The sequence below is a fragment of the Jatropha curcas genome, chromosome 9 (genome assembly GCF_041381405.1).
Source record: "Jatropha curcas cultivar XTBG-Jc1 chromosome 9, XTBG_Jcur_1.0, whole genome shotgun sequence".
NCBI lineage: Eukaryota > Viridiplantae > Streptophyta > Magnoliopsida > Malpighiales > Euphorbiaceae > Jatropha > Jatropha curcas.
This window is the reverse complement of record NC_143159.1, coordinates 23,379,997-23,395,727: the sequence shown is the minus strand read 5'-3', so window position 1 is coordinate 23,395,727 and position 15,731 is coordinate 23,379,997.

Sequence of the window (15,731 nt, the reverse complement as noted above, 5' to 3'; positions counted from 1 at the left end):
ATAACTATTTTAGAAGAGAATTATTTATTGCTCTGTAAAATTTGAATCTATGCTAGAACACTTACCATAAGTGAAGTGAAATTATGTTAACTGAGGTTAATTCTCTTTTTTATATTTTTATTCTTTTATAAATATTAATTATTGATAAAATCTAAAAGAAGAAAAAGATGTTTATTACTTTGACATATGTCCCACGTACATACATGACTTTTGACCATTGCTGAAACAGAAATAATTTAAGAGATTCCCCGTAAAACTTTTTGATGTATAATTTGAATTTATGCAGTCATACTTGCCATAATTGAAGAGAAATTATACTAATTGAATTTTTTTTATAGTTTTTCTTATATAAATATTAATTATTGAAGAAAATCAAAAATAAAAACAGATACTAATAAATTTTTATAAATGTCTCATTCTGATCTATGATATTTGACTCATGCATATTTAAAGAAATAAATTAAAAGACTATATATATATATATATATATATAACTTTTGAAATCGTGATTCTTTGTTTTCATTTCTCATATCTTTATTTAATATGCATTCATTACAGAAATTCACAATTTCAATGTTGATGCATACAAAAAAAGTATTTGTACTTACACAAGGAAATAAAGTGAGTAAATATTTAAAAAATTTTCAAAAATTATGATATTTTAGTTTTATTACAGAAATTCACAAAAATTATGCACTAGTCTTATACCTCACAAGGAAATAAAGTGATGACGTATTCACAAAATTATCAAAAGTCATCAATTTTTTACTTTCATTACAGTCCTAGTACCTAATAAGGAAAGAAAGTGAGGAGATATTAACAAAATTTTATAAATTGTGATTTTTTACTTTCATTTTCCACCAAAACTAAAAAACAAAAGGTTTTAAAAACTAAACTGTCACATATATGTCACCACTAATAAGAAACATTTGTAACCTAATTTATTATTTTTTTTATAATTTGGATTTATACAAGAACACTTGCCATAAGTAAAGAGAAATTATATTAATAAACTTTTTATACAATCTGATTCTTGTATAATATTAATTATTGAAGAAACCTAAAATAAAAAATATATTGAATTAATTTAATAATTGTTCCAAGTTGACCTATATATTTTGAAAGGTGTATACAAGAAATAAAAGATTCTTCATAAAACTTTTTGAAGTTGTAATATTTATTTATTTGACTTTAATTTTATTTATTTGAAAAAATAAAGGTAATTTAATTTTGATTTGTTATATTAGTTTTTTATTTAAACTTAAATTCTATTTGATAAAATAAGAAATTATATTTTTTACCATATAAGGTTTATAGACCGAGGATAATAGAGTTTCTCAAATTACTGAATTAATTTGTAATTATTATCACTTTAATTTAGTAAGATATTTACATATCCCTTACAATAAATAGATGGCGTCTTGATGATTAAAAAATTTCAATTTTCTTGAAATTTTTTCTATTATATTCTAAATCTGTTTGATTTGAAAGAGAATAATGTTTTTGAAATTGAAAAAAAAAAAAAAAACTAGAATTATATATGTATGTTTTGGATCACTTTTTAGGGTTTCAAGAATTTATGTGTACGTGCATATATTGATTTCTCTAATTCACTAGGTAAGTAATACTGTTACTGTAGCCAAAGTAATTACTATTATCAATTCAGACCATTTTCTCATTTATTTTCTTTATTTAACAGTAAAAAATAATTTTTATATTTTTCGTTATAATTGTATATATATATTGATTTGGGTTGAGGGCAGAAGGTTGGAGATTGAGTATGACTTGATTTTCTTTTTGGCAACTTAATTATTAAAGTTTTAAGAATCTGTATTTATAAATTAGGGACTGAAGGACTAGGCTTGAGAATTGGATTGAATTTTATTTTGAAACCACTTCGTTATACAAAAAAAAATAGAATTAAGTATATAAGAAGTAATATTCTAAGCAACTTGTACGGGAAAGTCTAATATAAATTAAGCAATTTTATATTTATTTTAATCTAAGTAAAAACTTATGTTTTAGTATTATATAGATAAAAAAAATTAAAAGGGTATAGGTATATAACGAGTATAGTCAATGTGCAAAGCAAGTCATAAAAAAGACTAGTTATTAAATAAAAGAGTGTATCTTGCAAGTCATTTTTTTATATAAAATAAATTTTTAATTATTATAAAAATTGTTAATTAGGTTTGTTTACTACATAAGAAACTAAGATGCAACAAAAAAAAAAAAAAGGGTTTTCTATACTATTTATCCTCCTTAAAATCACATTACAAGGTTTGTCTTTTTAATTTTTATCTCAATTTTTTTTTTTTTTTAGTTTTCATTATAGTCAAAGTTTAAATTTTAATTTCAATGAGTATTTATTCTTAGTATTATTGTTATTACACACAGTCCAAAATTGCTAGAACACATAATCCAAAATTGTAGGTAAGTTTAATTTGATCCAGCTAAATTACCAAATAAGGGTTGGTTTATTTCTTCTAATGAAAGTATTTTGTGAAAATACTTATATTTGATTGTCGTCCAATAGAGCTATCTAAAATGAAGAAAAGAATGGATATTTATGAAAGAAAATATTAGTTAATTTCAAGGTAAATATAATATCTTGTTATTAATTTTTTTTATTGTTTATTTTCTTCATTGTTGTATTTAGTTGTCCTTGTATGGAACTCAAATTCAACGTGTGAAGACTTATGCTAAAGATTTAATATTATTTATGATATATTTATTTTGCATTTTTAGATTTTTGGGATTTAGTTGTTAAATTTTACGAATGGGTAATAAAAATGTTAAGAGATAAGTAGGCATTCTAACTATTACGCTATAGAAAAATTATTAAATACCGATAGAAATTACCGAGAAAACTTATTTTGATAGGTATTTAACTACATAACAGAAAAAACGATAGAATTAAATTGAGAAAAAGTAACAGAATTTGATAGTAATTTAGAAATTAATTACCAATAAAATAATTTTGTAGGTAATCAATGGGTAATATTGGCACTAATATTTGATGGGACTAAACTCCAATAAAAAGCTGATAGAATTATCGATAAAAAATACTGATAGATATACCGATTGAAAATCTGTCGGTAAATGCAATTGTCGACTAAATGTCGAGCGAAATTCAGCCGGTATATACATTCAATTTATTAACCTTAAACATAAACAACAAAAAGTTTTTCATTTACCGAAAAAAAAATTTATCTGTAAATTGAAAAAGTAAAATAGGGTATGCTCTATATAATGTCGCTACGCTATCTCTCTCGATCGAACGATTTGCTCTCCTACTCCTCTCCCCTTTCCTCTAACCCTAAGTCATCATTGATTCACCTTTTCTTATCAACTTCCTCGTTCATGGCTTCTCCAGTGACCTAATTGATCCATAATCACCCGATTCCAATTTCTATATATTGTCAATATGTGCTATCCCTCTTGATCGATCAATTTACTCTCCTGCTCCTCTCCCCTTTCCTCTAACCCTAAGTCAACATCGATATAGCTTCTCAAGTGACCTAATTGATCCATAGTCACCATGTTCCAATTTCTTTTCTTTTTTGATAAAAACTCATTCCCTTAATTTGATTTCTCATGTTTTATTGATTTTACATTTTGATTTTTAGTGACCATTCTAGCATTTTTGTTTGTGTGTGATTTTCCATTTTGATTTTGCATTTCAATTTTCATTACTGCTTAAGAACTGCTTAATATTTGATTTTAATAACAGATTTAGTTGATAATTGTTAAAGGAATAATAGAAAACTGCCTTTTATTTTCTTGGCTTTTACATTAACAATAGATTAAAAAGTTAATCTATTTCTTGGCTTTTTCTTTAATATTGCATTAATGGTGATTCAGTTCAAGAGATCTGATATTTTTCAATTTCCATCATCTTATATTTTTGGGGTATGAATGATCTGTTGTTAGTGGGGGAACACTTAATTCTTGATTTTGTTGTCACCAATGAAATGTGATTAGCCAATGAATAATCAGTTTCATCAAATATGCATCTCTCTTTGATTACTAATGGGTGTCACGTCTATTTAATTAGGTATTTCATCAATTACCTTATTCCATCAAATATGCAATCAAGGAATATGAGATTAACACAATCTTTTGACTTCATCATTAAGCAATTAGAGAATAAATTTCTGCTTATTTAGTGTGTATTTGAAATTTTCTTATTTAGGATCTATGACAAGGATCATGCTCATGGATGAAGTTCTTTATATTTTCCTCCCGATGTACATATTCTCTTACATTTATCAAGCTTCAAGCTCACTGTTATGCATATGCAAATCACAATTAATATCCAAACAAGGTCATCATACAAGTCTATGCAATGAAATTATTATCTAGGATCAGAGTTAAAATTAAAAATATAATATTATTTGTTCTTTGTCACTTAATGCATTAATTTGAAGTTAATAAGAGAAGTTGCTAGTCAATTATAAGAATGGTTAAATATTGAGATGTTTATCTTGAATCTAACACTAAGTTTTTTTGAATGATTAAATAACATCTCAATATTTGATGAAGTTGAAATAACAAAGCTATTAAAGATTAGATTAAATTGTTGTGAATGAGATTTATAGAAAAGGTTCGAATTAAAGGATGCTGTGGAGAAAATTGATGAGTTGAAAAATAGAGAAGGTATGGGATTACATTCATGAAGTCATTTATTAATAGCTTAAAACAAATATAAAATTACGATCAAATATACAATCGTTAGAAGCGAGAAGAAAGGGTTCATTGAAAGGGAAAAGCATTCGTGAAGAGAATGTTGACAATGTTGACAATGATTATTACAATGAAGAACATGTAATGTGGGCTACAACAGATGATGCTACTAAAGCAAAAATGAAAAAGAAGAGTTGAGGAGCGCTTAGAGAATGATATGAAAACCTGCTCAACTTCTTCAATCATACTCCTCAAGAGCCATAAGGTATAATTTACTCACTACCAAAATGTAAAGACATGATGGTTTAGAGAATTAACAATAAAATAACATTACTAAATGCATATGATAATAAAATTAATAATTTTTAATAATCAGTAAAAAGTTTGAGATGACTTTGGAAAGATCAAAGCAAATAATGAAGCTTTTAAGGTTACAAAGATTCTAATTTCACATATACATATATATCTCTTTATGTTTAAATATTAATTTTATCTTTGTTATAGTAATAAAAAAGTAACAGGGAGAAGTGGAAGAGGATTGGCAAGAAGAGAGAGGTGAAACCATGACAATAATGGAAGAGATGAAAGTGGAAGGAGATCTATAAGAAAAGGAAGATAAAGATGTTGTAGGCAAAAAAAAGATGAAAATAGAAAAAAAAAATCCAGAAGAAGATGGAGACAAAATGATGACAAGCATGGAACAGATCAAAATGGAAAGAAATTCGCAAGAAAATAGAGGAAAAAGTATAATAGGTAAAGAAAATGTGGAATAGAAGAAAATCTGCTAGAAATTGGAGGCAAAATCATGATAGGAAAACATTAGACGGTATTGGAAGGAAATATGCAAGAAGATGGAGATGGAAGGATGATAAAAATGGAATAAATGAAAGTGGAAGGTAATCTACAAGAAAAGGGCGGCAAAGACAAATAAAAGATGAAAGTAAAATAAAAATCTGTAAGAAAATGGAGGCAAAAACATGATAGGAAAATAAGAGGCAATAATGAAACATAAATGATAAGAAGGAAAAGGTAAAACTATCATCATTGATGATAACCCAAATAGTGAATCTGCACATTCAATATCAGATGATTTTGAGGATAAAGTTATGCTTATGGATAACCGGTCTACTACGTTTTTCACTCTTTGTAATTAAGTCTTGCATGAAAACTTTAATTTCAAAATAAAAAGAATAAAAAACTACTATTGATTTTCATAATTAAGTCATAAGAATCAATTACTATAATAGTAATTTTTTTAGCCTTTCTATTTTGAAATTAAAGTTTCTAGGCAAGACTTAATTAAAAAGAGTGAAAATCATAGTAGATCAGATTATCTATAAGCATAACTTCAACATCAAAATCATCTGATATTGAAAGTGATTCACGATCTAGATTATCATCAATGATGATAGTTTTGCCTCTCTTCTTATCAATATCTTCCATTATTGTCTCTTATTTTCCTATCATGCTTTTGCCTCCCTTTTCTTATGGATTTTCTTTTTACTCCATCTTTTCTTTGCATTTTCTTCCTTTTTCTCGTAGATTACCTTCCACTTTCATTTATTCTATTTTTGTCATCCTTCCACCTCCCTCTTTTTGCAGATTTCCTTCCAATACTACTGTTGTTTTCCTATCATGCTTTTGCATCCCATTTATTGCAGATTTCTTTCTATTCCATGTTTTCTTTTCTATTATACTTTTTTCCTCCATTTTCTTGTGGATTTCATTCCATTTTGATATTTTTCATGCTTGTCATCATTTTATCTCTATCTTCTTGTGGATTTTTTTTCAATTTCATCTTTTTTTTTTATTTTTTTTTTGCATGCTTCTTTGCCTTCCTTTTCTTGCAGATCTCCTTCCAATTTCATCTCTTTCATTATTATCATGCTTTCACCTCTTTCTTCTTGTCAATCCTCTTCCACTTCTCCATGTTACTTTTTTGTTACAATAATAAACACAAAATTAACATTTAAATATATATATATATATATAAAATTAGAATCTTCTTAACCTTAAACTTCATTATTTGCATTGATCGTTCCAAAGTCATATCAAACTCTTTAACAATTATTAAAATTTATTAATTATATAATCATATGCATTAAGTGACGTTATTTTACCATTAATTAAATAAAATCTTAATTTCTTTACATTTTGATAGTAGGTAAACTATACCTTATGGCTCCTGAGGAGCATGATTGAAGAAGTTGAGCACGTTTTCATATGCTCTAAACAGCTCCTTAACTCTTCTCTTCATTTTTGCTTTGGTAGTGTCATTTGCTGTAGCTCACATCACATTTTCTTCGTTGATATAATCATTGTCAACATTCTCAACATTCCCTTCACGAATGCTCTTCCCTTTCAACGAGCCCTTTCTTCTCGCTTCTAAAGATTGTATATTTAATCATCATTTTATATTTGTTTTATCCTATTAATAAATGGCTTCATGAATGTAATCTCATACCATTTTAAGTCAACCAGTATTTTAGTATGAGGTATGTTGCACCTTATCATTACTCGTTTATTTTTTTATACATAATATTAAGTATTAGTATTAATTTTTCTTTTATATTATTTATGTTTTATAATATTAAAATATGATTTTATATTCGTGAATGTAATAACTAATTAATAATCATAATAAAAATATTATATCTATATATAGTTTAGTTTAATTTTTATCAATATATATATATATATATATATATATATATATATATATATATATATATATATATATATATGATTAGGTTTATTTTTAAAATTTTAATTTATTTAAATATTAAAATTAGTATTAACTTTTAAATATTTATAGAATATTTACTATTGTATGAACCATAAATTATTGATTTTTTTAGGTAAATCAAATATTAAACATTATAATTAATCAAATATTATTTATATTTTTAGATTAAAATCTTTTAGTTGGTCGTAACTAAGATGTTCTGATGTTGGCTCAAGGTCACATATCTTAAAAGACTTTGATGAATGACAAAATAAATAAATTTTATTTTATTTGTATGCTAAAGTCTTTTCTGCGGATTTTTTGATATTGAAGAAGTGAAGATTATGTTTTAATAACTCAAGGATGATTATTGAAGACTTAAAGAATAATTGAAGAATTATTAGTTAAGAAGGTTACTATATAAGGGTTATTAGGGCTCATGTAGCATAGAGATATTTATATGGATTATAAGCACAAAAATTCATTTTACAATCTTTCTTTCAAAAATTGATTTTAAATACTTTTGATTGAAAATTTTAGAGAGAAAGGTACTTTTGAGATTGGTGTTCATGGAAATCAAAAGATAAGAGGTATATGTAAAAAGATTTTGAAAGAAAAATCAAATCAAAAAGATTTCTGCAAAAGTTGTTCTATTATGATAGAATTGTAAGCTTCTAATAAAAAGCCGATCGATTTTAGCAAATTTGTGTTTCACCAAACTAGTTTTCTTAAAATCAGCAGAAACAGATAATTTACACCTTTTTTTAATATCCTTTCAAGCCTTTCCTCTTTTAACCACCACTATCAGCAAGATTTCCTTCTCAACAGATTTTTTAACGTTGGACTTTCTAACGGGAAGAATATGCCTCTGACTATGAAAGTCTTAGTCCTTCAAAATTGCAAACCAAGAGAAAGAGATCCAAGTTTTCAAATTTTCAAATTTATCAAAGCTCTTCTCTTTAGCCCGCTATTTTTTTTTTTTCTTCTCTGATCTTATTGAATATTGTTAAGATAAGAAAAGAAGTTTTCAACAACTATTTTTGAAGAAAAGTTTCTGCATTTAATTTTCTTTTCTGATTTTTAATTCTGTTCTTCTTGTGCTTATCTTGCATTTTCTCTCTGTCTATATAGATTTTGTGTAATTTATTGTAGGCTGGAGTTTTTCAAATAAAAATCATTTGTGTGTAGCTTTGGGTATAAACTAAGTTATAAGAGTTATCAAGCAATGTTCTCCTATGAGATTTTATATCTTGAATCAGAGTTTTCTAAGCTCTATAAAATAGAAGGGTAAAGATTAACTAAAACCTTAGAAAATATAATGGGTTAAAAGTTAGATCTAGGTGATTGATCTATTTCTTTTGTAATGTTGGTTTGTCTCTTACCCTTGAAAAGAGATAACATAGTGAAAAATCTCAAGAGGTATTCTTGAGGAGTGGATGTAGGCGGATTAGCGTCGAACCACTATAAATCCCTTGTGTTTATCTTCTTTTTATTTGAGATCTTACTTGATCACACTTGCTTAACACACATATTTGTTTATCTTTTATCAAATGCTAAGTTGTTGACGTTGTTGAATAATCTTTAATATAGCCCAGATCTATTGTTCATAGAATTTATTTGACAAGAATATACAATAATCGGAAGTGTACCTTGATCCATAACAGCAGATCTATATTATGGGTTACCTTGTTGCGGCAATTCGATTCTCTCCGTAACAGCAGATCTACGTTTCTTCCTCTGGCCTTTTGTCCGTAAGTTTTCTCTCAATGGTCAGAGAATAATCAACAGCTATGGGAGTTTCTTTTATGAGCTCTCTCAAACAAGCTATCACCGTATATGTTTGAGGTAGCAATCACACTCTCTATTTTGTTTTCTTTTCTGTGTTCACCTAAGCTGTCGATTCTTTTACTTTTATAAGGCAGAGGAAGGGTATTAAAACCCTAACTGGCTCTTATCCATTAAGCCCAATAACCATCATCTTAGGCCACCTTAATTAGAACCAACCCTTTAATCACATGGGCCACATATAGATTATTAAATAATTTAACAGACGTTTTTCCAAATATGAATGTATTAAAGTTCACACTTGGATTCTTATCAAATTAATTAAACATTTTTTTTTCCTTTAGATTTCTTCAATAACTAATTACTTTTCTTGGTAAGTGCTCTTGTATAAATCCAAATTATAGAAAAAGGATAATAAATTAGATTACAAATATTCTCGTTAGTGGTAACATATATGTCATAATTCAGATTTCAAATATTTTTCCTTTTTAGTTTTGGTGGAAAATGAAAGTAAAAAATCATAATTTTAAAAAATTTTATTAATATTTCCTCGTAAGGTATAAGGATTAGTATATGCATTAACACGAAAAATTGTGAATTCTATAGTGAAAGTAAAAATCATAATTTTAAAAATTTTGTGAATATTTTCTTATTTTATTTCCTTCTAAGGTATAAAGACTAATGCATGCATTAACACTAAAATTATAATTCTCTAATAAAAGTAAAAATCTCAATTTTGATTATTTTGAATATTTCCTCTCTTTATTTCCTTGTGAGTACAAGCACTAGTACATGCATTGACATCATTATTCTGAAAATCGGGCCGGACCGACCAGTTCGATCATTTTAACCAAAAACTGCTCTGTGGTCTGGTCCGAGTTTCATAAGAAAATTGGGAGTCTAAAAATCGGCCTAAACCAGTAAAAAATGTATGAAAACCAACTTAAAAACCAATGAATCGAATTGGTTAAATACTGATTCAATTCAAATTCTGGGTTTTTCATAAAATATAGGACTTTTTTAAAATTTGGGCCTCTTAAAAATTGAGTCCACTGATTTTTTAGTTTTTGGGCCTCTTTATTTGTAAATTCAAAGTCCTAATATGTTAATTAAAATAATTAAATTGCCTAACTTTAAAACCACATGTGAAAAACAATAATACATTTTATGGTAATTAGTTAATTTTTTTAGTATTAAATTTAGTCATATTTTATTCTTTTTATTTAAAATTATTTACTAATTTTTTACTCTTTTTCGTAAAAGCCAAATTTGAATCTGTTTTTATTTGAGATCAAAAATTTTTTTTGTAACCTATATTTTAAATTTTATTTAATGAATATATTTAAAAATATTTTATATAAAAATCTGGTTGAACCGTATTGAATCCAATCGAACTCTCTAGTTCAAAAACTCCTACATTCACTGATTCACTGATCAGTCCGGTTCTCAAAACACTGATAAATATTGGAATTGTGAATTTCTATAATAAAAGCTGATTAAAAAGGATATGAGAATTAGACAAATATTTTTTTATCACCGATAGATTTGTGAGATTTTGTACGTTAATAAATTTTTAAATTACCTTTTTTTATTTCTAACTTTTTTCGGTAATGAAAACAAAGCATTAAATTCAAATTTTATGGAGCAATAAATTATTTTCTCCTAAAATAATCACTTTTTGTTTAAACCATCAATCTCAATTCTCCCTATTCCGAAATATAGATTTTGTTTGTTATGCAATGGATGAAGCAAAGAAGAAAGTTTTGGACATGCAAAATCTTTGTGACCGACTTCATCATCAAATTGAGAGCAAGATTATGGTTCATACTTAAACCGTAATCACCTTCTGTCTACCACATCTATGGCCGAAATTCGGGAGGTAATTAATTATTTTATTTTATTTTATTTTGTATATCGTGTTGGTTTATAAATATATCGAACAATTGATTTAACCTTCTTCTTTTTTGTAAAGCATTTAACTTAATTTCTATTTTCATTTTTGGACAACTGTTTTTTTATGATTTGATGAATTAATTATATTTTATAGCTAAAAAAATGGGCAGAATATATAAATTCACCTCTGAATTTTGCAATTTCAACCTTGTGGCACCCTCAACTTTTACTTTGACTTATCAAACACTTCAACTTATAAAACATTTCAATTTTTAAAATTATTCTACTGAATACTTCAATTTGCAAAATTTAGATTAATTAAATACTCATTAAAAAGTTAAAATTTATAAAACTTATTATCGCAAAGGTCATGCTAACTACATATCAAGTCGATATCTTACATATAAAGCCAAAAAAACCCTAAATATTATTTATATTAGTGTTGAAAAAGGTGTAATATTATCAAAATTTACAAGTTCAAGTGTATAATAGATCATTTGTGAAGTTCAGGGTGTCACAAGGTTAAGGTTATGAAATTCAGGGATGAATTTATGTATTTAACCAAAAAAAATCTTCATCAATATTTTTTAAAAAAAATTTTTAATTATATGTAACAATTTTTTATAAGTAAGAGGAATTATGAAATTCAATTTTTATGATATCTAATCTCCCAAGTTTTCTTTTCTCATTCTTTCTAAAAAGAAAAAAGAAAATCTACACTTTTTCCTTAATCACTCACTTAAGTCGAAAAATCACTGTCAAAGCCCAAAGTTTCTATCATATGCCCTAACTCTAACCACTAGAGAAATTATTCGCTTCAGATCAAGTCAATCCACCCAACTTGAATTTGGGCAGGATTCACATGGTTTTGTTTCCCTCAAGTGAGCACGCTTAACTCTAAAGGTCTTCTAACTCTCGAGGCCATTCCACCAAAAGGCGCCTCTAATGATTTGTTTATTCCATTTTAATGTATGATCGATTCATTCATGTGTCCCACGTTCGATTACCCTAGCCAATCTGCCACGTTAGAAGCCTGCTAGGAGCTTTGCTCTACTTGTCCTTTTCGAATCGCTTTATCGGGTCGAATTGTCATAGGTCCACAAGTTTTCAACTAGTTCTTCCTTGAACCACATATCTACTAGAGAGGTCCATCTCTGATACTAATTATCGCACCCTGACTCTAACCATTAGAAAATTGTTTGCTTTGTATCTAGCCAATTTCACCCCATCTTGAATTTGGACAAGATCCACACGGTTTTGTCCTGCAAATGGAATGGAGAATTTCCAGGAGGTCACCAATTCTAAAGCATGCTTAACCCCAAAGTTCTTCCAACTCTCCAAGCTATTCCACCAAAAGGCACCTCCAGTAATTAGTTTTTCCCTGTTTCAATATAAGATTCGATTCATTCATATGCCTTACATTCCACTATCCTAACTAGCATGTCATTTTAGAAGTTTTCCAAGAGCCTACCCGCTCTCTTCAACCGCTTTGTTGGGTCAAATTGTCAGAGGGATATATATACATATAATTCTTTGAAGCTTAAGGTTGGACTTACTTATGATGCTTGTATTATTTCTCCTATCATAAACATGCATATTATCCTTCTAGTTGCAACACATCTTGTCCTTTATATGATGTTTATTACATCTATAACTTGTCCTCAAATTATTTTATTAATTTCTTGCATTCTTCACCATATAGCCATGGTACTATAATGGATCCCCTTTTGCTATTGAGTTATACCTCCCAGAAGAGTCTTCCGAGTCTAAGTCTAAGCCTGAATCTGTAGGGTCTTCTAGTGATTCATTTGTATTTGACCTTGAGGGTCTAGTATTCAATTAAGATGTAACTTATGACCTTTGATGGTCTCCTTATCAATAATAAATTCTAGTTTTTTGCTTACTCGCATGTGGTCTTCATTTCCTTTGCATCACCATTTGATTCTAACATCAATGAAATGAAAATGAAAGTGAATAGAACATGCAATATTGGCAAGAAAAATGATCCAAGGCCTACCTTTATCCATTCTGGATATTAAGACAAGGCTTGATCAATTTCATTAAGAAGTTCAAAGATTGTTTTGTATGGAAAATCAAGGATATGACAGGAATAGACCCATTGATTGCCTTTTACAATATTCCTACTTATGATCAAATCACGCTAATTAAACAGGATTGAGAAGGTTGAAGCTTGGATAGTGCTTGAAGATCATGGAAGAAGTCATCAAGCTCTTAGATAACGAGTTCATAGAGCCATTCACTTACGCTTAATAGTTGACTAACATAGTGCTTATTCTTAACAGGATGGGGAAATTGAATGTGTGTGGATTACATAGATCTAAATAAGGCATGCCCTAAGGATGATTTCCCCTTATTCCATATCGATCTGCTACTATATTTAGCTCGGTCAGAAATGGTTTCATTAACAGACTTATATGCCACGTACAACCAAATTCCAATATATCCTCTGGATAATGAGAAAATGACATTCATCATAGATTGGGCACCTACTGTTACAAGGTAAGGACTTTCAAATTAAAGAATACTAGGGCAATTCAATAAAGGATAGTGACCATTATCTTCCATGATATGATGCATCAAGATGTGGAAGTATATGTGGATGACATAGTCATCACGTCCAAGAAAACTGAGGATCACCTTTGTGCTTTAAGGCGATTCTTCCTTAGACTCCGTCAATACAACCTCGGGTGAACCCCATAAAGTGCTTATTCGAAGCATCCTCAAAAATATTCTTAGGATATATGGTTAGCAAGAGGGAATAAAGGTCAACCCATTGAATCAAAAGAAATTTTGGAAATGCCAACTCTCAAGATCGAGAAGGAAATTAGAGGTTTTATAGGCTACCTACGGGACATCAGCAAATTCATAGTCCAATTGAAAAACACTTGTGGGCCTATATTCAAACTCTAGAGGAAAGGAGCTTCGAAAGAGTGGAATCATGATTGCCAAATCGCCTTTGAAAGATTAAGGAGTACATGTTAAATCCTCCTATCCTTCAACTACCTTGACTAGGGCAACCTCTATTATTGTACCTATTGATGACTGAAGAATTCATGGGGACCATTCTTGCATAAAAAGTCTACGATTCACAAAATAAGAACATCATCTACTATTTAGTAAATGCATGCAAGTCCATGAATTGAAATACAGTCGAATGAAAAACTCTGCATAGCACCAGTATGGATTTGCCAAAAGTTATAACACTACTTGTACTTTTACCTTACACATGTCATTGTTGATTAAAGCTCCTTAAAATTCCTTAAAGAAAGGTTGGTTCTCGACAACAAGATGATAAGGTGAAAGGCGGTATGAGCGACATTCGACTTGAAGTCTATTGCTAGAAAATCAATCAAACGCAATGTTAACCAATCAATTTATAGCCACTTCGATTAACAATGAGCTATTCAAGCCTAAAGCCCCAACAAAAATATCTTAATATTTAAGCCAAGTATTTGGAAGATGTACTTTGATGGAGCCTCGAACAGTACTATGGGATTAGAGTCATGCTTGTCACCCCAAATGGAGAATATATGCCAATAACAATTAAGGCAGTGACCAACAATGAGGCTGACTATGACGTCTATGGGACTCTAACCTAATAATATCTCAAGCATTAGGAAAATGGAAGATAAAGGAAGAACATTTGGTTCCTTACCATCAACTTTTGGCCAACTTGTTGCAACAATTCCAAGACTTATCTTTCCACTACCTAGCCTAGTCTAAGAATCAGTTTGTGGACATTTTAGCTACTTTGACTTTCATTGTAAATACCTCAGAAGGAATGGCAAGCCGAACGCTGGCAATTCAGGCCTAGAAAGAGCCTGCTTTCTACCTAAGTATTCAAGCTATTGATGATAAGCCATGGTTCAGGATATCCTAAACCTCCTCAACTATAGTCAGTATCCAAAAATTGCTTCAAAGTCAGATAAGCATACTTTGAGGCAACTGACCTCCAATTTCATCTTATGTGAAGATGTGCTATATAAGCGAGCATGGAATAATATCCTCCTTGGGTGCGCCACAAAATCAGAATTTGAATAGGTAATAGAATGGGTGCATTGGGAAGAACATGATTCGCACATGAATCAAAATTTAATTGGCTCAGAAGATCATGGACCTCAAACATTACTAGCTGATAATGAATGAACATCACAGTAGCTACATTTGGTTATGTCACAAGTGTCAGATTTTCTCTCAGCTTCAAATGCCCCGACCCGAATTAGGTGGAAACTGGTGGTTTACACCACAAAAAAAAAAAAAAAAAAACATGCTATATCAATACTAAATTAAGAATACAAAATTTTAATTATGATTCAATATTAAATCAAATATATATCATTGATTCCGATCAGGAAGTTTTACCTTATCTTAATTAAGAATTTAAAATTTTGTCAATCTTATTTAGAAATCAGAATCGTATTGTAGAAGTTTTATCCTATCATACTATTTTATATATTCTCTCTGGAGAAAAAATCACCACCAAGTTACTTATTTCGTCAAATAATTTTATTTTCTTTGGCTATCAAAAATTTATTTGATTTTCACTATAAATAATTTTTAGATTCACTGTAATAACAATCAATTTTACTTTCTTTTGTTTTTTAGAATGCCAAATTTACTT